Raw genomic sequence first — 26,456 nt, 5'->3', positions numbered from 1 at the left:
GGCAGGATGGAGAGTGATGTGTCTCACCCCAGGGAAGGCAGCATCTGCTGTGGGTCTTAAAGAATCGATAGACTTTCCCAGCAAAGAAGAAAGGGAAGTCCAGGCGGAGGGAGCACGTGGACAAAGGGTGGAGGACAGTGCATGGTGAGTTTGGGGAGCGACTAGTCTGCTGAGTGTGGGGTGTTCAGTGGGAGAGGGGAGTAGGTGGAGGATGGCCGGGGTGGGAAGGCAGCTGGGACCAGACTGGAAAGGCCAGCTCTAAAGTGCAGGCTTGATTGGGAAAGTTCTGGGGGCCTCTTCTAAAGCCCTCAGGCCACCATGGGGAGGATGGGCTGGCACAGTGCCCTGGTGGGAGGCTGCTGGGGTCAGCCGGTCCAGAGATGATAAGGACTTGTCCAAGGCAGCAGCAGTGGAGAGGAGAGGCAGGGATGGGCTCAAGGGGCATTCCCGAGACACGGTCTTCTGACTCGGTGGCTAAGTGGATGGGAGGAGGTAAGGTCAATGACTGAATACTCTGACTTGCTGTCATCCTCTGAGAAAGGAGTGTTCTCAGTCAGGGATCCAGCTGGGCAGCAGGAAGCACATGAGTATTTCAAACAGAGGGAATTTAATACAGGGGACTGATTGCATAGTGAGGTAAAAGCTGAGAAGCTGAAACGGATGTTGAGGCAGTGCAGTGATGAGCAATGGGAAGAAACCACTGGCACCATCTAGAGCAGGAGGGACAAAAAAGGGAGACAGTGTAACTAAAGCTGGGAGGCCAGGCGCTACCCGGCCCAGCAGAAACCAGAGCAGGGCTGTGCATGGGAGCTGAGGCCATGGAGGAGACCCAGCCCCTGCTGGAGATGCTTCTTAGAGCAGACAGAGGAGGGGAGAAATACCCTGGCTTCTCTCTCCACCTGCCTTCTATTGGCCAAGCCTACTTAGAAACACAAAGACAGGAAATGCTTCACACAGGAACATCAGAGGAGGCAGCTGAGGGGCAAAGAGATGTTGAGTACAGACTTGAACATGGAAGCAAGCATGAGGTGCCCCCCTGGAAGGATGTCCAGCATGCGCTGCAGACACAGACTTGGAGGCTGGAGGGCAGCTGTGGAAGGATCAGCGGGATCCCCACTGAGTCATGCTGTCCCAGAGCTGAGCCTTGTGGGTGGGACAGGGCAAGGTGGTGTTGGGTGGCTCAGTGGTATGCCAGGCCTCAGGCTGGGGAGAGAGGATGGTGCCATGGAAACTGGGCTGGCCTGAAGAGGAAGCTAGACCCACGGCATCATCCCTGTTCTGACAGCAACCAGCTGTGTGACTTTGGGCAAGTGAATGATGCTCTCTGGGCCTCAGTTTCCCATCTCTAAAGTGGAATGCATGCCTCCTCCATTGGGAGAATCGAAACTATACGGAAGTACTTTGTAAACAGTGAGGATCTGTCTACTCCAGGAAGACCAAGGAAGCTGAGCAGATGCTGGGTCTAGTCAAGGCCACTGGCTGGGTGGAGCCTGCTGTGCTCCTGGGCCCCTGGGATTACATACACCTGCAGAGAGGCAGGTGCCCTCACCCTGCTGCTGCCCCCTCTACTTGAAGGCTAATTTCTGGTGGGTTTTAGCCGCCTGGCCACATTTCTGGCCTCCCCATCATGACCAGCCACCCATATTCTAGATGGCTGAGAAGGCAGAGCAGCAGGTGAGACCCCAAGTAGAGCCAGACTGTCTCGTCCCTGCCAGGCGTGGGCCTGCAACCTCATCACAGCCAGCAGGGAGTTGACTGAGCTGAGAGGAAATACCCTGGGGATCATGGAAGCCGCTGGGTCTGCGGACGGCAGGTGCTGGGCTGTGAGCGAGAAGGGAGAAGCATGAAAGACGGGAACAGGGGACCATGTAGCCAGCATGCAGAACGCACACACGTCTGTGCACCACTGCCAGGAGCATCGAAACATCCTTTCTTTTAGGAAATTGAGGGAACAGTAAGTGATGATAGTTGAGGCGCTGATGTTCTTAATTGGCAAAGTAAACCTCCACTTTCTCTTTGTTTTTGCTTTGCTAGACCATGAATATAAGTGTTGAAACACTGACCTAAAATGTAATGTCTACCCACCTTCTCACCCCGTCGCACAGATGGGGACTAACTGAGCCACACTCCACAGGTAGCCCTGGTCCTTCTGAGCTGTGTGCCCAAGGACACATTGTCCCGGCACAGTGGGATGCATCCTGTCTCAACAGCCATGCCACTTCCCTGGGATGACTGGGGACTGCGGACAGAGCAGAGCACACAGAATTGGGGGCTTTCCGCAGCAAGCTGTGGCCCAAGGACACATACCCCACATAAGGTGCAAACCCCTCCCTTCCTGTTACGGTGGGAGGCGAGTCCTTCACTCCCTTCCCTTAGAGCCTCACTTGCAGCCACTGGCTAGGGTGGAGCCCGTCTGGCTCCTCAGAGTGCAGAGCAGGAAGGGATCTTTGAGGTCCCGTTGGGTTGGGGGCCTTGACCTGGGTCCCTGAAATGGTGTGCCAAATCCTGTGGGTACTTTTTCCTGGGAGAGGGGCCATATCTTTCATCTGATTCTCAGAGGACTTGGCAACCCCCGGGGGCATGAACTCCAGGTTAAGCCCCTCCACTCTGCAGCCCCATCTCCTGCCTCACACGAGCGGCTCCAGCATCAGGGAACTGCTTGTAGGCGCCCAAACTCTCCATGCTTCTTCACTGCCCCGGCCCTGCGTGGATGCTGCCTCTCCACCTGCAGTCTCTCTCCTTCCCCTCTTTCCACGCATCTTATCTCCTCAGTCTTTAAGACCCAATTCAAGCATCACCCCCTCCAGAAACCCTCCCCTGACCCCCTGACCCCCGTCTGCTAGAGGGGCACAGCAGATCGTATTTTCTGAAGACAACCACTCCCGCATGTTGATCCCATCCCTCATGGTCTCCAGGCAGTGGTCCGGAGAGGAGAGTCTGCATCCCCTCCCCTTGGACCTGGGTGGGACCTGTGAGCGCCCTGACCAATGGATGCGGGGGAAGGGATGCTTTGTGCCTTCAGAGGCTACGTCAGAAAAGGGACAGCCTCTGCCCAGTTCTCATTCATATACTCTCTCTCCCCATCAACACCTGCCCTTGAACCCCAGCCACCATGCTGTGAGGAAGCCCAGGCCACAGGGAGCCATGGGACCCACAGCCAGCACCACCAGTGAGTTTGCACACCTTCAAGTCATTCTAGCTGAGGCCCCAGATGATGGCACAGAGACAGACTGTCCCCACCATGCCCTGCCCGTGTGCTGACCCACAGAAACCCTGAGACACAGTAAACAATTACTGTCGGTTTAAACCACGGCACTTGAGGTTAATTTGCTTTATGTAGCAATTGACAGAAATACTTCTCTGGAGTCCCAGGACCCCTGTGCTTGCCTCTGTTGGAGCATTTTCTCCCAAATTGTAACTGCTGGCTCACAGCTCTGCCTCTCCACTAGACAGTGAGCCCTCGGGGGCAGGGACCATCCTGCTATCCTCACACCCAGGCTGGGCACACTGCTTGGAACTCAAGGGGCGCTCAAGAAATGTTTGTCAATGAAACCCAGGAAATAAGAGAGAGACTGTTAGGTGTATCAAAAACGAACTCCTGAGTGACAGACATATTTGAGATCCAGCTCTAAACATGTAAGATATACGTTTTTTAAATGAATGAAGTATTGATGAGAATGTATTCATTTAAAGCTTTAAGGTTTCATGAACTGGTCACATTAGGCCCTAGTCTCTTCTGGGGCTTGCAGAGGTTCATCTGTGGAATAAACAGATGAAAGGACACAAAGGGAGCCAATGGCAATGATCCTCCTTCAGCTCTGGTGGCCTCATGAAACCACCTAATTATGCTTAGTTTCACTTCCCACACTGTGACTCCAAAGTGTCCTCAAATAACAGGCAGCCTTCTTCCTGTGGAGCATCCCTTCCCGCTTCCCCCTTCTCTCCTGGGACTCCGGGCAGCCCCCCCACTCCCGAGGCTGCACCCCACAGGGAGCTGGCCTCATACACGGAATCAGTGCGCTGCTGTCCCAGGCCAGACCTCTGGCCTCCCGCCCTGGGCCTGCACTTCCTTCCCGGGAGGACCCTCCAGGCAGAGAAACTTCATGGTGTGGCTCTTACCAGGCGCTCTTGACAGTTCTCAGAGCAGCCTCTCCTGCATCATTTCACTTGATCTGCACACCATCACTGAGGCAGACCCAGCAAGGATGATGAGGCCCATTTTATAAAAGGAAGTGGTGGCACCAGGACTCCGGCCTGGACTTCTGCCTGCATGCACATCACTGTCCCCCACCCCGCTCTGGGCACTCTCCGCGGGGCTGCTGTTTGTCCCTGGGGTGGACTGAATCACCTGCAGACAGCTGACCATCTCAGCTTAGCCCCTGGCACCCAGAACGTTTCTGGACCTCCTTGACCCACAGTGTCAGTTAAGCAGAGGAAACAAAAGCTCAGGTAAATTAAATAGGATTAGACAGTACTTCTATTGCCAAAAGAAACACACGCACACCCACACGCACGCAGGCACGCACACATGCGCACATGCACACACAGCAATAACCAAGAAGACAAGCAAACAAGAAACCTTTAGTGTACATTCTCCAAGCCAATCACAAAGAACAGTTCTGGGATGACTTACTATAGGGATTCTTTGTGCTCCCTTCCCCTGTACCAAAGTAAGGATCCAGTTAGCTGTGCTGTGTCTATTTCACAAATGTCTGCTTATATAAATATTTAGGGGGTACAAGCATGTGTCTCGCGCACACACTCGCCTCTCTCTGGATAAGGAGGTCCCAGGGTTAGGATGCATCCTGGAATCTTTCCTTCCACACCTACCGCGTCTGGTCACTGTCTTTGAGGCTGACATTCCTCAAGTTGAGGGATGGGCAGGCAGAAGGCTGCAGGCTGTGCGCCAGCCAGGTCAGCTTACAGCGAGCTGTCAACCCGGCTTCTGACGCCCCGGCTAGGCCATAAATAACCACAATGAAACTGCAGCAGGCCACCGGGGCCTCCCCTGCAACACACTCCTCCTCCATCAATCTCCCCAAATGACTGCTTGGCATTCAGGCTTCCGCCGCGACCTGACCCTGGCCCCGAGCATTCCTTGGGGTGCGGGGTCCTTCCCAGGCACAGAATGGGTCAGCCGGGAGCACGCTGCTTTGAGAGGTCCCCGTGTCCTGCCAGTATACTTTATGGATGACAGAGATGAGCCGGAAAACTCATCACTCAGAAGGCCACTCCTTCCAAGACGAGCTCCAGAGAGCAGAGCCGCAGCCACCATCCGCGCGGCTGATCGGGTCATGGTAGATTCCACACCGCAAATGATCCCGTGCAGCAACGGCTTCCCTGGGCAATGTGACAGCGACACACTCGACGGAAGAAGCTGGTCTTTGTGCTCTTTGCTATGTGGGTGGGCAAAGCCAGAGGATACTGCAGCTCAGCTGTTTACACTTCTTTTGTCCTGGCCTCAAGAGGCAATTATCTTAATTATCTTTTATTCTTACCTTTTGTTCTTAAGTCTGACTCCCCTCAGCTATCTCACCACCCTAAAAACATCCATCTAAAGTCACCAGCGCCCGGCTCCCTCCCTCTCTCTCTCTCTCTCTCTCTCTCTCTCTCTCCTGAGCGCTTACTTTGGATCTACATAAGTAAAATTCTCGTATGATTCCACATGACCACCTCATAAAGCAATTTGGTTGTCTCATCAACGGTCTTATAATAAAATTTTAATGTTATATCTTTAGATAAAAAGTAAGATGACAAAATGATTGCTTTTTAGTGTACCCCATCAGTGCACACACGTCGTACTGTAAGGCATCTGTGACCACCAAGTTCTGAGGGTAGAAGGCAGGAGGGAGTCTTACAGAGTCAGCTCCCTCATTCACATATGGGAAACTGAGGCCCTTGCAGTCCCAGGGTCAGCTGGAGGACCCGGGTCTCCTAGGATCTATGCACTTGGGGGCAGAAGTAACCAAAACCAGTTCTTCCCTGAGTAGATAGAGGGTACATACCGCAAAGCCACACCTTAGTCCAGCGCCAGGCACAGGTAGGGCCCCAGATCTCCGGGGTCCCCTTTACTGGTTCTGTGGGCCCTTCCCCAGCCTCTGGATGCTTTCACTCCTGACCTGGCAACCTGTGACTCTCTTTGAAGAGCTGTCCTCTCATCCCTGGGGCACTCTGCATCTTGGGCAGCAGGGGTGGCCCTTCGCCAGTGGCTGACTGGTGAGGGGTACAAAGCCCAGCTCCTTGCCTCCAGATGGGGCAAATTCTGAGAAATAGTTTAGACTCCAGAGTTGTCCTACAGGACCTGGCTAGGTCTCGTTCTCAGCCTGCAATTGAATGCTGTTCAGCTTCCTGTCTGTCCTGCTTCTCCCGCTCCCTGACCTGTTTCTCCTGGGATCACTTCCTTTCAGGAAATCACCTGCATCTGGATCCTCCTCTCAAAGTCTTCTTCTGGGGATCCTGACCTCAAACACCAGGAGCCTTTGTGGAATGAATGAACGGACCATACCCCAAGAGAGATTCAAATGAAACATAAAGGAAAGCTGATGAGAGAGGGTGTCAAGAGGAGCTGCATTTAAGCATCCTGAGGTTGAAGCCAGGACATTTAAAAGGCTCCAGGCACTTTCGCTTAAAACAGCTCACATAGCATCATGGTGGAGTGAGTTTTCCCATTTGTCTCTCCTCTCTAAGTTACAACTAAACAGACATTCATTAACTGACAGAGGATTCCCTACACAGCACAACAGGATGCCTGAGAGATCCACACAGCCACACATCTGAAGGTGGGTAGGCTGGATCCATGGGAAGCACTGGAACTAGGTGAGGAGACCCCTATGCCCCCTTGGCAGCAGTGATCCAGGGAGCGGATCCTCACACAGCAACTGGCACATCTGTAAGTTGAGGTGGGGGCAGCCCAGCCCCATGTGAATGCTTTCGGAGTGGTAGCCCAGCCCATAGAAGCACCCACCATGCCATGGCAGCCCCACCCATGCCAACACTCCCCACCAAGTGGTGGTGGCTCAGCCCCCACAAAGGCACCCCTCCTGCCTAGTGCAGTAGCTCATCCAGTCCCCTGCCAAGCACAGTAGCCCTGCCTGCACAAGGGCAAACTGCCTGCTGAACACAGAGGTCACGCCCACATGAACTCAACCTGCCCATCGGCTGCGGCTGGTTCATGAAAACGCAGAGCAGGCCTACTGGCACAACTACCAGCAGACACGGCAGGATCAGAAAACATAGCCTCCTGCCCCCACACCAGCAGTGGCAAGTGGAATCTGCAGCCTGATACTACCACAAATGCACTGGCAAGGGATCAATTCATCAAACACTATGAAGAACTGCAGCAACACTTCAGAGCAGAAGGAAAATGACAAGTCTCCAGAAACCAATCCCCAAATCACAGAAGTTGACAATCTAAATGACATAGAATTCAAAATAGTTATCATAAAGAAACTCAACGAGTTACAAGAAAACTCAGAAAGACAGTTCAATGAGCTCCGGAATAAAATTAATGAGCAGAGGGAATACTTCACCAAAGAGATTGAAGCCCTTAAAAAAAAAACTATACAGAAATTCTGGATATGAAGAACTCAATTACTGATATAAAAAATAATCTAGAAACCATAAAAAATATAGCTGATCTTAGGGAGGACAGAATTGCTGATTTAGAGGGTAGAAATAAAGACATGCTTCAGGTGGAGGAGAAGAGAGGACTAAGATTTTTTTTAAATGAAGAAATTCTTCAAGAAATATCCAACTCAATTAGGAAAAGCAAGATAAGAATTATAGGTATTCTGTAGTGAGAAGAGAGGGAGAAAGGAGCAGAGAGCTTGTTCAAAGAAACAAGAGCTGAGAACTTCCCAAACCTGGGGAAAGAACCGGACTTTCAAGTGCATGAATTCAATACAACTCCTAATTACATCAATGCAAAAAGACCGTCTCCAAGGCATATAATGTTAAAACTAGCAAAAGTCAATGACAAAGAAAAAATATTAAGGGCAGCAGCAGAAGAAAATAACCTACAAAGGAACCCCTATCAGGCTTTCAGTGGATTTCTCAGCAGACACCTTACAGGCTATGAGAAAATGGAATGATATATTCAAAATACTGAAAGACAAAAATTTTTAGCCAAGAATACTCTATCCAGTGAAACTATCCTTCAGATACTATGGAGAAATAAAATCTTTCCCAGATAAACAAAAGCTGAGAGAGTTCATCACCACTAGACCTGTCTTACAAGGAATGATAAAAGAAGTCCTCCTACCTGAAAGAAAAAGTCAAAGGTTTACAAAGCTTTGAGCAATGGGATGAATAGACAGACAAAATCAGAAAATTGCAGCTCTCAGAACAGGTTAGCAAACAATTATAACACTAAAGATAAAAGGAAAGAAAGCACCAAACATAACTATAAACACTTCATTTTGGTCACAAACTCACAACACACAAAAAAATAATTTGTGATAACAATAACTCAGAAGGGAAATAGAAAAGGGATGAAACTTGCTTAGGCTAATGGACATAAGAGGCTATTAGAAAATGGACTATCTCATCTAGGAGATCTTATATACAAACCTCATAGTAACCACTAAACAAAAAATCAGAGCAGAGCCACAAGTCATAAATAAAGAGAAAACTGAGACAGTCATCACAGAAAACCACCAAACTGAAATGTCAGTCAAAAATACAAGGGAAAAGAAACAATGGAAATATAGAACAACTAGGAAGCAAGAGATAAAATGGCAGTATTAAGCCCTCATATATTAATAATCACTCTAAATGTAAATGGATTGAATTCTCCAATCAAAGACACAGAGTGGCTGGATGGATTGAAAAACAAGACCTAACAATATGCTGCCTCCAGGAAACACATATCAGCTGTAAAGACAAACATAGGCTCTAAGTGAAGGGATGGAAGATGATACTCCAAGCAAATGGCAAGCAAAAGAAAGCAGGTGTTGCCATTCTCATATCAGACAAAGCAGTCTTCAAGACAAAAAATACAATGAGAGGCAAAGAGGGGCAGGATATAATGAGAAAAGGGACATTCCATCAAGAGGACATAACATTTGTGAATATATATGCTCCTAACACAGGGGCACCAAAGTACATAAAGCAACTATTAACAGACCTAAAGGGAGAAATTGACAGCAGCACAATGACAGCAGGGGACCTCAATACCCAACTTACATCAATGGATAGATCATCCAGATTGAAAGCCAACAAGGAAATAGTGGATTTAAATGAAACACTAGAGCAGATGGACTTAACAGATATACATAGAGCATTCCATCCAAAAACAGCAGAATACACATTCTCCTCAAGTGCACATGGAACATTCTCAAAGACAGACCATGTATTGGGAAACAACACAAGCCTCAATAAATCTAAGAAGATTGAAATCATATCAAGCACCTTTTCTGACCACAATTCTATGAAACTAGAAATCAACTATAAGAAAAAAGCTGGGAAGTTCACAGATACGTGGAGCATAAGCAACATGCTACTGAACAGCCATTGGATCAATGAGGAAATCAAAGGAGAAATAAAAAAAAATGCCTGGAGACAAATGAAAATGAAAAACACAACATACCAACCCTTATGGGATGCCACAAAAGCAGCACTAAGAGGGAAATTTATAGCAATATAGGCCTACCTCAACAAACAAGAAAAATCTCAAGTAAGTAATCTTAAACTACACCTAACAGAACGAGAAAAAGAAGAACAAACAAAGCCCAAAGTCAGCAGAAGGAGGGGAATAATAAAAATAAGAGCAGAAATAAATGAAATAGAGACTGAAAAAAAATAGAAAGGATCAATGATACTAAGAGCTGGTTCTTTGAGAAGATAAACAAAATTGACAACCCTTAGCCAGACTCACTAAGAAAAAAGAGAGAAGGCTCAAATAAATAAAATTAAAAGTGAAAGAGGAGAAATTACAACAGATACCACAGAAATACAAAAGGTTATAAGGGAATACTATGAAAAAAATATATGTCAATGAATTGGATAATCTAGAAGAAACAGATAAATTCTTAGACTCATACAACCTCACAAAACTGAATCAAAAAGAAATCGAGAATCTGAATAGACCAATAACAAGTAAAGCGATTGAAACAATAATCAAAAACCTCCCAAAAATGGAACAACCAAAGACCCGAATAGCCAAAGGAATCCTGAGAAAAAAGAACTAAGCTGGAGGCATCACAATTCCGGACTTCAAAATATACTGCAAAGCTATAGTAATCACAACAGCATGGTGCGGTCACAAAAACAGACACACAGATCAATGGAGCAGAATCAAGAGCCCAGAAATAAACCCACACATCTATGGACAACTAATTTTCAACAAGGGAGCCAAGAACATACAATGGAAAAAGGAAAGTCTCTTCAATAAATGGTGTTGGGAAAACTGGACAGCCACATGCAAAAGAATGAAAGTAGACCACTATCTTACACCATACACAAAAAGCCACTCAAAATGGATTAAAGACTTGCATGTGAGATCTGAAATGATTAAACTTCTAGAAGAAAACATAGGCAGTATGCTCTTTGACATCGATCTTAGCAGCATTTTTTTCAAATACCACATCTGACTGGGTAAGGGAAACAATAGAAAAAATAAACAAGTGGGAGTACATCCAACTAAAAAGCTTCTGCACAGTAAAATAAACCATCAACAAAACAAAAAGACAACCTAACAATCGGGAGAAGATATTTGCAAACCATATATCAGATAAGGGGTTAATATCCAAAATATACAAAGACCTCATACATCTCAACAAAAAAAAAACCTAACAATCCAATTAAAAAATGGCAAAAGATCTGAACAGAAATTTCTCCAAAGAAGATATACAGATGGCCAACAGGCACATGAAAAGATGTTCAACATCATCAACTATCAGGGAAATGCAAATCAAAACTACAATAAGACATCACCTCACTCCCATCAGAATGGCTATAATTAACAAGACATGAAATAACAAGTGTTGGAGAGGATGTGGAGAGAAGGGAACCCTCGTACACTGCTGGTGGGAGTGCAAACTGGTGCAGCCACTATGGAAAACAGTATGGAGATTCCTCAGAAAATTAGAAATAGAAATACCATGTGACCCAGCTATTTCACTACTGGATATTTATCCAAAGAACAAGAAATCAACACTACAAAGAGCTCTATGCACCTCTATGTTCATTGCAGCATTATTCACAATAGCCAAGACAGGGACGCAACCCAAGTGCTCATCAACAGATGAATGAATAAAGAAGATGTGGTATATATATATACTATGGAATACTACTCGGCTATAAAAAAAAGACAAAATCGTGCCATTTGCAACAACATGGATGGACCTTGAGGGTATTATGTTAAGTGAAATAAGCTAGACAGAGAAAGACAAACACCATATGATTTCACTCATACATAGAAGATAAACAAACACATGGACAAGGAGAACAGATTAGTGGTTACAAGTGGGGAAGGGGTAGGGCATAGACGTAAGGAGTAAAGGGGCACATATGTACGGTGAGGATAAAAACTAGTCTATTGGTGGTGAGAACGATGCAGTCTATACAGAAACTGATACATGATAATGTACACCCGAAATTACACAATGTCATAAGCCAATATGACCTCAATAAAATAATTTTTTTAAAAATGGCTCACGTAGGTTATTGTAGCTATGGCAGCCATGTGAGCATATCCACAAGCACACGGGCTGTTTCCACATTCCCAAGGACACCGTGAACCCAGAGCCCTCTAGAATGACCATTGTGGATTGCTAGTCTTCTGGATAACTGAGTACCTCCTCCATTAATTGACAAACATTTAATATTTACACCCCTTAGAGTTTCAGCTGCTGTAAACAGGGGGCTTGCAGCAGATGCCTTCAGCCCAGCCATTCTTCAGCAGCAGCTTCAGGTCTTATCCTGGCACTGGAGCTGCTCAGCTCAAGCCCGGCTTAGCAGTGTCTCTCTGTCCCTGGGTCTTCCCAATGCCCATTTCCTGGAAGTGTGGAGAATGGAAGCTGGGAGTGGGAGCTGGTGGATAAGTGGTCCGCCTCTTGTCCTTTAGGAGGGCAGTTTTGGAGACATTCTGGATGCTTTTCAGGCCGTCCTTATGGAATCGAACCCTGTTGCCCAGAGCAGCAGCTTCCACAGTACATCCTGGTGTTGGTCTTCCCTCCTGCTGTTTCATGGTCCTGCTTCCTGCAATCACCTACCCATTAAACCACATCCAAGTCCTTGCCAAGGGCACGCAAACTAAGACCATATCATACATCACGTGCAGTGTTTCCAGGCAGCTCAAGGTCGTCATTATCTACCTCGGCTCATTACTTACCTCCAGCTCTGTGCTGGAATAGCATGTTGACCTCAGGCGCTACAGAGGTGCCTTCCATGAAGTGGCCCAGGCTACTCTTTTGGAGTTCGTGTCTGATTTTGCCATTTTGCTGTCTCCTTCTTTGTGGTTAGCAAGTCTCAAGCAGGACCACCACTCTCCTCCCAATTTATGATTTTTGCCTTTAATCTTCTACAGTCAGGAAACCATATGACCAAACTTGATGGACTTGTGTCTAACATGAAAGTGAACCATCTCTGAGCGGAGGAAGGCTCCTGGGAGCATGTGCATGAGCTTTCATCTAAGGCATGGAAGCTTATTTTGGCTGCTTGGGAGACATTTTTATCTTTTCCTGGTTTAGAGCTCTAATCTGGAGAGTGCAGAGGTTGGGTAGTGAAATTTTGTATGAATGAGTTCTTATACTTCAATTTAAATATGAGATGTATTGGCGGGCAAATGCAGGGGTTCTAATAATACTTATAGCAAACGCCCTAAGGCTTTTGGCTTGCCATTAATTAGGATATCCCAACTTCATAGATCCAATGTTTTCCCCATAGATCCCATTTTTGAGTCTCCATGAGACTTCACAGGTTTGCCAACTTCACAGATGTTAAAGCAACATCATACACCAAAGAATGGTGGCTGACATACAGATTTCAGAGCAAAAATAAAATCCGTCCAAGGATTGAATACAAATCCCCCATTTAGCCTTCAAGTCTAACCCAGAGGTCCTTCCCTCTCCTAAGAAGTCACACATCCCTCTCGTGGGCAGGAGAAGGTATGTGTCCAATTGGCTTCAGGGTGACTCGATGGGATTTCTCATGTGGGAAGAATTTTATTCTGGGCTCGTCTCCTTCTCCAGCAACTTTCTCAGCCACAGGGCACAGGGTGTGGGCCTCTGGGTGCCCTGGCTGATGGTGCAGCTGGTGAAGGCCACAAAAGAGCCGAGCTTCAGGTCCAGGCACAAGAACAAACTGCAGCAGGTGTGTGGATGGTAACCCACCCCGAAGCCCTGGAAGGGGCAAAGGGGACAATCAAGGGTCAGCAGGGCTCTCTCCTGAGTATTTGCTGTGCTGCTGAGAACAGGTGTGGAAAGGGTACTTGGAGAGTCATTGTGGGAAATGTTAAATAGGAGAGAGGGAGGCCTTGTCTGCAGGACCACCCAGGACATGGGTGAATGTGAATCAGAGTTCCCTTCTTGGATCGGCTCAGCCACATGGTTGGCAGTGTACTCCCTGCTTGACAGGCACTAGAAGTCTAGGCAGAAGGAAGCATACCCCCACTGGGGCCCAGGCTCCAATCCAATGCCCAGGCTATGAAGACCCCAAAGACTGGTATCCTGGGCAAGGTGGCAGGGGACAGGAGGACTAAACTTTGAGGGTGACAGTTGCTAAAAGGACATCAAGACTGATGAAGTGTTGTCACTGAGGGTTGGTCACTATGTGTGGTTGGAGGGCCAGAGTTCACACCAAAGCAGCTGATGCGGATGTGGTAGGAGGCTGAATGTGGTTGGCTGCAGAGCGCTGGGGGCTGGGTGGTTGTTGGGGTGGTCAGCGGTGATGCTGTCAATGCTCCTGAGGATGCAGCCTCAGTGAAGCTGTCGTCAGCAAAGCAGTTGTTACACAAAGGGTATAACACAAAGGGTGGCAGTGAGATGCTGACAACTCCACCCGCCTGGAAATCCTCTGGGGCCTCTGAGAAGGAATCTCATGGATGAGAGCTTAGGTAGGGACGCAGAAGCCCCTTGAGACAAGCTTACTGCCTCAGCAACTGCTGGGAGAGGCCCCTCAACTTTTGCAAGAGAAGAAAGTACATCCTCTCTAAAGAGGTGATTTAATTGGCCTCCACGCTGAAATCTGTTTCCCAAATCCGTGATTCCCCAGGGCAGAGCTGAATTCTGGTTGGGAGAAGCGATCAGCCTCTTGGCTGAGGACAATTTGGCAGAAGCGCAGAGCTGTCAGTAGTTCTGACTGGGGCCCACTCCTGGGAGAGTGGCCTTGCATAACTGCACCGGGAGTGTCCCACTAGGTGGAGCTGAGTCCCCCATGTCCTTGACTGGCCCAAAGAAGACAGGAGGTGGGAGGTTCCCTGGAAGATTGCTTTCCAAATTCACTACTTCCAACTCAAGGAGTTTCTGGAAAAAAACTTGGTCCCATTGTCCTGAATGCTCAGTTCAACCAGATACACTAGGTTGGCCTGAAATCTGAGGAGTGGTGTTCAATTCTGGTCTCAGAATTGGTTTCAGCAGGACAGTGTCTGAAAGGCTTGCTTCGGGAGGGCAGAGGTATCTCTCTCAGCTAAGTACACAAAGGCTGGTTGGCACCTGGTCCCCTGGGCAAGAAAGAAACGTCAGTATTTTTCAAGAACAGTTTCTCCAACTCTCGAGGTCATCACACAGTCTCTTCTCCTGATTCATCGGTCATTCTCAAGACTGAGTTTCTGCTTCTGTAGCTGGCAAGGTGATATCTGAGCACCTTAGAGGCAGACCTCATGAAGTGAATGTTCTAGAAAAGCCTGAGCACACCAAGCCTTCCAGACTGTCCATGCACCTGCTTCAAACGTCTTGGGCAAATGCTGAATAATTCCACTTTTTTCAACCTTGCGGGAGCATTTATGCTCCCCATCCAATAACAGGAATGTCCTTGACCATGAAGTATCTCTCTATCAAGGCTGACCCACAGGCTCTGGAATTTCTGTGAAATCCAGCTTGACAAAGAAAGCCTGGAAAGGCTGGTGTTGGGATAATCCAATCTACAGGATTGGAACCAAAGGACACAGGCAGGCCAGTCACGTTGTTCTGAGAAAAATAAAAAGACCCCCCGAGTCAGCGACGGACAAAACCTGTCAGACAACAGCATCAAGGAAAATGGCTCCCCTGTCTACCACGGGGCCCCTGGCCCAAAGCCGCAGCCCTGCAGAAAGGTGGTCAAGTCTACACTCCATGCTCATAGTCCATCCACAGTAGGAGGAAGGCACATCCTCCAAGATGAACCCCAACCATGGCTTCTACGAAGACCGCACCTTGTAAGAAGAGCTGCTTAGGAGAAGCTGCTACTGGGGATGTTTAGACTGGAGCTGGGCTGACTGGAGGGGTCGGCTGACTGAAGAGATACGAAGGCTGCTTCCACTTCTAAAGGGCTGTTGCGGGAACAGGGGTGTCCACTTGATCGGGCCAGCAGGGATGTTACGAGGAGGATCATTTGGACAGTCAGAGCTGCCCAGGGAGGGCTGGGCTGCACAAGAAGAAGCGAGCTGACCACCATTGGGTACAGCCAGCAGGCAGTTCCTGAAAGCCATGTGTTCCAGAGTTCCATGATGGCACTCTGCACTTCAGCTGTGGCCAAGAAGTCTAGCTGTCCCCAGAGGCCTGAGGGTTTAGACTCTGGCTGGGCCCTCCCCCAGGTGCTTACCATCCCTAGGCCAGGTGAGCATAGGAGGAGTTCATAGGTGGAGGGTTGGGGCAGGAGGTGAGACCCTCCACACACCCACCTGAAGAGGAATCAGTGCTCAAAGCTTTCAGCCCCTGGTTACCAGATGAAGATTCAGAGCCCCAGAGAGAGGAAGTGACTTGCTCACAGTCACAGAGCAAAGCTGAGGCAGAGCTGATGCCACAAATCAGGCTTGCTAATCTTTTCTCTCTCCAATGGTAAGTTGAATCTCTATTCCCCTTTACAAAGCCTCTCTGGTTAGGTGGAAGTGAGAGGGGAGCCACAGGCAGACACCCATGACCTCCACCTCATAAGGAAAAAATGCCAGGAAACAACCTCGAGGCCTCCATTAATGAAGACTGTGATACCCCACCCCACAACGTGCCCCACAGCCAGGCTAGGCACCAGCCCTGACCACACATGCACTGTAGCAGCCACAGCCATGCATCCCAACCAGGCTGAGGAAGAGCCCTGCCCATCCTTGCAACACAGCTGTGGACCCACCACATTAGGAGGGCCCACGCAGCCCACATGGGGGATGTCCCTTGAGCACCTGGCTTAGGTGGCCAGTGGGGATTGTACTTCTGGGCCCCATAGGACATCTGCTACATAAGGCCCCCACTCAAAACTGGGAGAAGTAGATGATTTATCTAATACATAGACACAAACACAGAGAATTAGGCAAGATGAGGAGACAAAGGTATGTTCCAAACAAAAGAACAAGACAAAACCCCAGAAAGAGAACTGAATGAAATGGAGATAAGCAATCTACCTGATAAAGAGTTCAAAGTAATGGTCATAAAGATGCTCACCAACCTTGGGAGAAGAATGGATGAACACAGTGAAAACTTCAACAAAGAGATAGAAAATACAAGAAAGTACCAAAAAGTAGTTATAACTGAACTGAAAAAGGTACTAGAGGGGTTGGTTCAACAGCAGACAAGATGAAGTAGAAGAATGAATCAGTGAGCTGGAAGACAAAGCAATGCATCTCACCCTGAGAGAGCAGCAAAATGAAAAAAGAATTAAAAGTGAAGATAACTTAAGGGACCTCTGGGACAACATTAAGCGAAGTAACATCCACATTATAGGGATCTCAGAAGGAGAAGAGAGAGAAAGGGCCAAAAAACTATTTGAAGAAATAATAGCTGAAAACTTCCCTAATCTAGGGAAGGAAACAGACTTCCATCTCCAGGAAGCCCAGAGAGCCCCAAAAAAGATGAACCCAAAGAGACTCACACCAAGACACATTATAATTAAAATGGTAAAAGTTAAGGATAAACAGAGAATCCTAAAAGCAGCAAGAGAAAAACAATTTATAACGTACAAAGGAAACCCCATAAGGCTATCAGCAGATTTTTCAGCAGAAAGTTTACAGGCCAGAAGGACATGATATATTCAAAGCATTGGAAGGGAAAAACTTCCAACCAAGAATTCTCTCCCCAGCAAGATCATCATTCAGAATTGAAGGAGAGATTAAGAGTTTTCCAGACAAGCAAAAGCTAACGGAGGGCATCACCACTAAACCAGCCTTATAAGAAATGTTAAAGGAACTTCTTTAAGCTGAAAAGAAATGGCACTAATTAATAATAGCAAATATATGAAAGTAAAAATCTCACTGGAAAAGGTAAATACATAATAAAAGTAGTGGATCAGTCACTTATAAGGCAAGCATGAAGGTTAAAAGACAAAAGTAGTAAAGTTAAGGGGTTAAATAGTTAAGGTAAACATCAAACGAAAAGATGTAAAGTGTGTCATCAGAAGCATAAAACTGGGGAGTGGGGGGAAAAGGTAAAGATCTGGAATGTGTTCAAATTTAAGCCGCTATCAACTTAAAACAGAGTGCTATTTACATAGGATGCTATATGTGAACCTCATGAGAACCGCAAGGAAAAATCTTGTAGTAAATACATAAAAGAAAGTGAGAAAGGAATCTAAACATAACACTGAAGAAAGCCACCAAACCACAACAGAAGAAAAAGAAGAAGAAAGGTGCAGAGGAAAACTACAAAACAGCCAGAAAACAATCAACAATATGGCAATAAGTACATATCAATCAATAAGTACTTTAAATGTAAATGGGCTAAATTCACTAATTAAAAGACATAGAGTGGCTGAACAGATCAGAAAAACAAGATCAATCTATATATTGCCTATAAGAGAGTCACTTCAGAAGTAAGTACACACACAGACTGAAAGTAAAGTGATGGAAGAAGTCCATGCAAATGGAAATGAAAAGAAATCTGGAGTAGCTATACTCATATCAGACAAAACAGACTTCAAAACAAAGACTGTAATAAAAGATAAAGAAGGGTGTTACATAATGATAAAGGGGTCAATCCAGCAAGAAGATAGAACATTTATAAATATATATGCACCCAACAAAGGAGCACCAAAATATATAAAGCAAATATTAACAGACCTCAAGTAAGAAATTGAGGGGCCAGCCCCATGGCCGAGTGGTTAAGTTCACATGCTCCGCTTCAGTGGCCTGGGGTTCACCAGTTCAGATCCTGGGTGCGGACCTACACACCACTCATCAAGTGTGACAGTGTCCCACATAGAAGAACTGGAATGACCTACAACTAGGATATACAACTATGTACTGGGGCTTTGGGGAGAAAACAAAAATAAGGAAGATTGGCAGCAGATGTTAGCTCAGGGCCAATGTTCCTCACCGAAAGGAAGAAATTGAAAGCAATACAAGAATACTAGGGAACTTTAACACCCCACTTACATCAATGGATAGATCGTCCAGACAGAAAATCAATAAGGGAACATTGGCCTTAAAAAACAAATTAGACCAGATGGACTTAATTGACACATACAGGACAGTCCATCCCAGAGCAGCAGAATACACATTCTTCTCAAGTACACACGGAACATTCTCCAGGATAGATTACATGTTAGGCCACAAAACAAGTCTCAATAAATTCAAGCAGATTGAAGTCACATCAAGCATCTTTTCTAACCACAATGGCATGAAACTAGAAATCAATTACAAGAAGAAAGTGGGGGAAAAACACAAAAACACAGAGATTAAACAACATGCTACTAAACAAACAATAGGTCATCGAAGAAATCAAAGGAGAAATAAAAAAATATCTAGATACAAATGAAAACAGAAATACAACATACCAAAATCTTTGTTGAGAAATTTTTTATTTCAGTCATGCACCGCATAATGACGTTTCAGTCAACAACAAACCACGTATACAACAGTGGTCCCATAAGATTAGTTCCATAGAGCCTGGGTGCGTAGCAGGCTATTCCATCTAGGTTTGTGTAAGTACACTCTATGATGTTCACGCAACAACGAGCTCACCCAATGACAAATTTCTCAGACTGTATCCCAGTCGTTAAGCGATGCGTAACTGTACTGTTGCAATCTCCTTACTAGGAATGGGTCTATTCAGATTTTCTCAGGATTCAGTCTTGGAGGGTTGTGTGTTTCTAGGAATTTATCCATTTCTTCTAGGTTGTCTAATTTTTGTTGGTGTATGACTGTTCATAGCACTCCCTTAAGATCCTTTGTATTTCTGTGGTATCTGTTGTAACTTCTCTTTCATTTCTGTTTTTATTTATTTGAGTCCTTTTCTCTTTTTCTCCTGGTGGTCTAGCTCAGGGTTTGTTGATATTTTGTTTATCTTTTCAAAGAAGCAGCTCTTAGTTTCACTTATCTTTTCTATTAAATTTTTAGTCTCTATTTCATTTCTTTCCACTCTGATTTTTATTATTTCCTTCTTTCCACTGATTTGGGGCTTCATTTGTTCTTTCATTCCAGTTCCTTTTGGTGTAAGTTTAGATTGTTTGAGATTTTACAGTTTATCAAAATGTAATACAAAATTCCAGTACTCAAAACAGTATAGTATTGGCACAAAAACAGACACACAGATCAACGGAATAGAATTGAGATCCCAGAAATAAACCCACACATATATGGATAATTAATCTATAGCAAAAGAGCCAAGAACATACAGTGGGGAAAGGACAGTCTCTTCAATAAGTGGTGTTGGGACAACTGAACAGTCACATGCAAAAGAATGAAATTAGACCACTATCTTACACCATACACAAAAATTAACTCAAAATAGATTAAAGATATGAATGTAAGACCTGAAACAATAAACTTCCTGGAAAAGAACACAAGTGGTAAGCTCCTTGACACTGGTCTTAGCAATGTATTTGTGGATCTGACCCCAAGACAAGGGAAACAAAATCAAAAATAAACAAATGGAACTATATCAAACTAAAAAGCTTCTGCACAATGAAGGAAACCATCGTCAAAATGAAAAGGCAACCTACTGAATAGGAGAAGATATCTGCAAACTACATACCCAATAAGGGGTTAATATCTAAAATACATAAAAAACTCATGCAACTCAACAACAAAAAACAAACAACCCAAGTGAAAAATGGGCAGAGGGGCCAGCACTGTGGCCAAATGGTTAAAGTTCCATGCGCTCCACTTCGGGGGCCTGGGGTTCACAGGTTCGGATCCCAGGGGTGGACTTACTCCACTCATCAGCCATGCTTTGGAGGCATCCCACATACAAAGTAGAGGAAGACTGGCACAGATGTTAGCTCAGGGCTAATCTTCCTCAAGCAAAAGAAGAGGAGGATTGGCAACAGATGTTAACTCAGGGTGAATCTTCCTCACATACACACAAAAAATGGGAAGAGGATCTGAATAGACATTTTTCCAAAGAAGACATACAGATGGCCAACAGACACATGAAAAGATGCTCAACATCACTAATTATTAGGGAAATGCAAATCAAAACCACAATGAGATATAACCTACACCTGTCAGAATGGTTATTACCAAAAAGAAAAGATATAACAAGAGTTGGCAAGAATGAGGAGAAAAGGGAACCCTTGTACACTGCTAGTGGGAAAGTAAACTGGTGCAGCCACTATGGAAAACAGTATGGAGGTTCCTCAAAAAATTAAGAATACAACTACCATATGGTCCAGCAATTCCACTTCTCGGTATTTATCCCAAGAATATGAAAACACTAATTCAAAAAGATGTCTGCACCCCTATATTCATTGCAGCACTATTTACAATAGCCAAGATATGGAAGCAACTAGTGCTCATCAATGGATGAACAGATAAAGAAAATGTGGCAAGCCTGCCCTGATAGCCTGGTGGTTAAAGTTCAGTCAGCTCCGTTACAGCAGCCCAGGTTCAGTTCACCATCACAGAACCACACGACTCCTCTCAGTAGCCATGCTGTGTGGCAGCTCACATAGAAGAACCAGAAGGACTTACAACTATAATATACAACCATGCACTGGGGCTTTGGGGAGGAAAGAAAAGAGGAAGATTGGCAACCGATGTGCTCAGGGTGAATCTTTCCCTGCAAAAAAAAAAAAAAAAGAAGAAGAAGAAGAAAGAAAGAAAACGTGGTATGTGGTATACATACACACATACACACACACACACAATGGACTACTACTCAGTCATAAAAAAGAATAAAACCTTGCCATTTGCGACAACATGGAGGACCTTGAGGTATTATGCTAAGTGAAATAAGTCAGAGGAGAAAGACAAATATCACATGATTTCACTCATATATAGAATCTAAAAACAAAACAAAACAAACAAACAAAATAAAGCAAAAACAAACTCATAGATACAGAGAACAGATTAGTGGTTACCAGAGGGGAAGGGGGTCGGGGGGTTGGTGAAATGGGTGAAGGGGGTCATCTGTGTGGTGATGGATGATAACTGGGCTGGTAGTGGTGAGCACTTGGCAGCATATAGAGAGGCTGAAATATGCTGTACATCTGAAACATATATAACAAAAAAAAGAATGAAGATGGTGATGGCTAATTTTATGTGTCAACTGGACGGGACTGAGTGATGCACAGATAGCTGGTAAAACATTTCTGGGTGTGTCTCTGAGGGTGTTTCCTCAAGCGGTGAGCATCTGAGTCAGTAGGCAGAGTGAAGATCATTCCTCACCAATGTGGATGGGCATCACCCAACCCGTTGAGGGCCTGAATAAAACAAAAAGGTGGAGGAAGGCGAATTTGCTCTCTTTGCAGGAGCTGAGACATCCATTTCTCCTGCCCTTGGACATCGGAGCTCCTGGTTCTCCCACTCAGACAGAATTACTCCACTGACCTTTCTAGCTCTCAGTTTGCAGATGGCAGAATGCAGGACTTCTCAGCCTGCATAATTGAGTGAGCTGATTCCTATAATAAATCTCCCCTTGGCTCTCTCTAGCCTGCTGGTTCATTTCTCTGGCGACCCTGACATCTACCTTTTGTTACTTTGGAACAGCAGCTCGGGACGATGGCAGATCCAACACCCCTTTGATAGCAATAATCCACAACACCCCCTTCAGTCTCCTGAAACAAATGTCGCAGACAATATAATCAAACCTCACGGAGACTTTAAACATGAAATGTTCTAACTGTAATACATTAGAAATAAAAGGTAGTTTATAAGAAGATAATATTCATTTCCACGTGAAAATACTTGGAGAAGACCTCACCTGAGAAGATGAAATAGCCAGGGGTTTTCACCTACTTAGAGAAAAGGACGGATTTAAGAGAAATTGCTTTTTGATTACACTTCACTTTTTGAAATAGGGGTTAAGCACGGCCAAGGGGGAAAGACTATCCAAAACGCTGAACGACCCTCGATAACGTTCCAAAGAAAATCAAGCACAGTCTTTCCAGAATGTCTATGCTAAGGGGCGGTCCCGGAAAACTAAAAGCGTGCAAAAAACAACGGCTTGGACAGCTTTGTGCGTAAACGAGTCGAGGCTCTGCGGGGATTATTAACAACACGATTTCCACCCAAAGCAGCGGCGTGTGGCGGCCCGTTTGGAGATCGTGGGAGACGCAGAACGAGTCACTGTCGTGCCGGAGTGTCCCACCGTGCAGGACACGCGGCATCACTGGGACGACCTGGAACCCTGCAGCGTGTCCGAACGCCACGAGGTGGCGGCGTCTCCGGGTGGGTGCTCAGCCTCTGCCACCCTGGGGCACCGGCACCGAGCGGATAGGCACTTTTTTGGAGTTGCAGGACACAGAAGCCTCGGCACCTCCTCCTGCCTGACAGGGAGCGTCCCCTGAGCCACCAAGTCATGTGCTCCATGGTCCCTTTTGGGGGCCCCCGGCTGTGACTTCCTCGGAGCAAAACGCGGCGCCCCGCGCCACCCGGCTCAGCCGCGGGAGGCCCGCGCCGCTCGGTCGCTCCCAGTACAGAAAGCCGTTCTTCCATTTCGCCACAAGGGGGCGCCCCGAGCCCCAGAATCGGGACATTGGCAGCTACGTGAAATGCCAAATGAAATTCTGCAGATGCACCAGAGATGGAGGGAAGCTGAAAACCCAGTGGGAGAGAGAATTCATTATTGACTTGAGCTGAATTGCCTCACTTTTAGCAGCCCCGTCCAGTTTTCCGATACCCACTGTTAGCACTGAACAATTTCGTAAACAGCATTTCCAATCTTCCCAAACAATACAATACTGACATGGAAACACCAAGGGGAACCCGCAAAACTAATGTGGTGGCGGGGCCAGCCCGGTGGCACAGTGGTTAAGTTCGCATGTTCCGCTTCTCCCCAGCCCTGGGTTCGCCGGCCCGGATCCCGGGTGCAGACATGGCATCGCTTGGCAAAAAGCCGTGCTGTGGTAGACGTCCCATGTATAAAGTAGAGGAAGATGGGCATGGATGTTAGCTCAGGGCCAGGCTTCCTCAGCTAAAAGAGGAGGATTGGCAGTAGTTAGCTCAGGGCTAATCTTCCTCAAACAAAACAAAACAAAACAATACAAATGTGGTGGCCAAACAATTGGCCAGTTCTTGCCTTCCCCCACACCCACCTACACTTCTCTAGAAAGAAGAATAATGATAGATAACATTTTTTGAGAACTTACTATGTACCATTGTTTGGGATACTTTACACGAAGGCATTTATTTTCTCTTCACCAATGATACCATGAGTTGGGTACTATTACCCCCGTGTTAAACAGTATGGATGAGGAAACTGAGGCACAGAGAGCTTCTGTAACTTGCCCAAGGTCACAGTGCTGGCAAGGAAGGGAGCCACTGGAGATCTGTGGAGCATTCAAGGCGTGGAGCAGGCAGCCCCGCCTGCTGGAAGGAGGTGCTCTGAAATGGCTTAGCCATCCTGGTACCACCGGAAACAAGGCATTGTGCACCCAGTTTCTTGCTTCTTCAGAATCTACTGGGAGCACTGAGGATGGTAAAATAAAAATCACCAAGAAGAAGAAAAACTATGAAATATTTTTATACACTGCCTTGCAGTTTGTTTGGTTTCTGAATTCGTCCAGAGCGTTACTCCTGCCGGGAGTGACAAGGCTAGCATTTGCTCCAAGCCCTGGCTCGCTACAGACGGTGCTAAGACCTGCACCTGGACAAAACCGAGCCCAAACCCTGGCTGAGCATTAGAATCACTGACCCTGGGTCTCCCGCAGGCCATCCGAGTCAGGATCTCTGGAAGCTGGGTCCAGGCACCTGTTCTTGTTTTTTTAACCTCCCCAGGTGATTCTAGGGTTCAATCAGCGCTGAGAACCAATCTTCTTGTTATATGAGGAAACTGAGGCCCAGAGAGGAGCCAAGATTTGCCGAAGACTGAATGTCAAGGAGGAAGGGAGCCAAGTGTCCTGATTTCTATTCCAGAACCCACAAAAACTCTACTACTGCATTAGACTGGACCACCCCCCAAGGACACAGGCAGCTGGACAGAAGGACCCCTGGGGCACACAGCACCCTCAGAGCTGCCTCTGTCTGCTGACCTCAGTCTAAGCTGGTGCGATGCTCAGCGCCTCCTGCTTTCTGTCAGCTCCCACCTCAAGACTCTAGTGGCGCCCTCAGTCGTCAGGACTTCCCCCACTGCAGGCTTGGCCCCCAGAACCATCCACTCCCTTCCCACCTCGCACACCCCATTGGTTCCCACCTTCATCAGGTGATTGGGTCACCAGATAAAATGCTGGGCACCCAGTTAGATCTGAATTTCAGACAGACTACCAATAGGTTGTTCGTATAAGTGCGTCCCATGTAACACGAGTATGTTTATTTGCTAAATCTGGCAATCCTACCCACAGAGCACAGCGACTCTGGTCTCACCTAGCCAACCGGAAAGGGAGAGCCAGCCGCTTGCCCGGACGACACAAGGCCTGGCTATCGGCCAGCGCACCTTCCCCAACACCATTCAGCACAGAGAGAAATTATATTTTAACTTAATAAAGAGTTATGTTTGGGGGGAAATGTAATTAAGAGAAATATCTGCTCAATTATCGTATTCCTTTATCCCCAGCAGTAGACACATGACTCTGGACCACGAGCTGTAGCTCAGAGAGGCATTCAATTGCTGGAGATCTGTGCAGCGCCTGCTGTGTTCCGGGCGTGGCAATCCTTCCCCCAGATAGGGGGTGTCACACCCAGACGGAAGCCAGCAGCCTGAGGCAGCCCAGCCTTGGGTTTTGGCCGTGAAAGCACAAGTCTGGCGACCAGTGTGACAGAACCCTCAGTCCCTCAGGGCCTCAGCCTTTCTGAGGAGGCAAAGTTCCCCAACCTTGAAAAGATGTCGTCAAAAGTATTCTTAAACCAAATGCTTCTGGGAATGGAACCAAATGAATTTGGGAGAGTCTGTTCCTTTGGTGAATCTGCCAAACTAACTTCCATCACCTTAGAATTTAATTGATTTGAGGCTCGGGAAGCGTGTTTTTGTAAAGGGCATCACTGGAGATGAGAGAGAAGTTGGACTTCCTTGTTTAAAGCTGGCATCTTGCTCCCTTCCCCCAAACCCGCCCCTGCCCTTGGTTAACGGCTTCGCTGTCCCCTGCGCCACCCAGGAGAGAAACCTGAGAGTCACTCCAGGCTCCTCCCTCACCCTCATCTTCCAGCCCCACCCACTCAGCGCCCTCGCCAAACCCAGTCCAGTGATGCCGGCATCGTTCGAATTTGCGTTTCTGTAAGTCACATCTCGGTCCTTTAATCCATCTGCGTGTGCTGTTCGGATGCTGAAACCTGTTCATTCTATTTCCTTAGAGTCCTTGGCCCTCGCGGCTCATGTCTCAAGCCAGGCAAGAGTCCTCACTGTCTTCCCTGCCTCTTGCTCTCCTCAGACTTCGCTCAGCCAGCGCTCTAAAGCACAGCCAGGAGCATGGCGCTGCCCTGCAGAAAGTCCCTCAGTAACTGCCAGGGCCTCCTTAATAAATATGCAGACTTCTCACTCGGCCCTTTGAGGCCTTACGGACTCTCCCTCCAGCTGGCTTTCCTTCTCCCCGCTTCCACCAGTACCCTGCTCCAGACCTCCAGGGCCCTGGTCTCACCTGCTTGCTTGTCTCCATCCTTCAGCTCACCCTCTTCTTGCTCACATCTCTAGTGCCCTCCCTGCTCGGCCTGTTGCCCCTCGAGGCCCGGGATCAAACGCAGCCTTCCCTCAGGTCTGTGCTAGCCCAGGCCTCCACCTCCCCTGAATTCCCCAGCGCTTGCCCAGCACCCACGCCTGCATGCTGGTGTTTTGGTCCCATGTGCCCTTGTCTGATCTCTCCCACCAGATGGTGAGTGCCCAAAGAGCCTGCTATCCATCTGAGTCATTTCTCCCGCTCCCACCCCAGCACTGCAGACAGGGCGACCAGGAGGGAGGCTATGCGATGGTTCGGTCCAGGGAGACCAGAAGCTTCCCGAGGCCAGGATGGGAGAGGAGGAATAGAGG

This window comes from Equus quagga, chromosome 4 (genome assembly GCF_021613505.1).
Source record: "Equus quagga isolate Etosha38 chromosome 4, UCLA_HA_Equagga_1.0, whole genome shotgun sequence".
NCBI lineage: Eukaryota > Metazoa > Chordata > Mammalia > Perissodactyla > Equidae > Equus > Equus quagga.
This window is presented reverse-complemented; position numbering follows the sequence as displayed.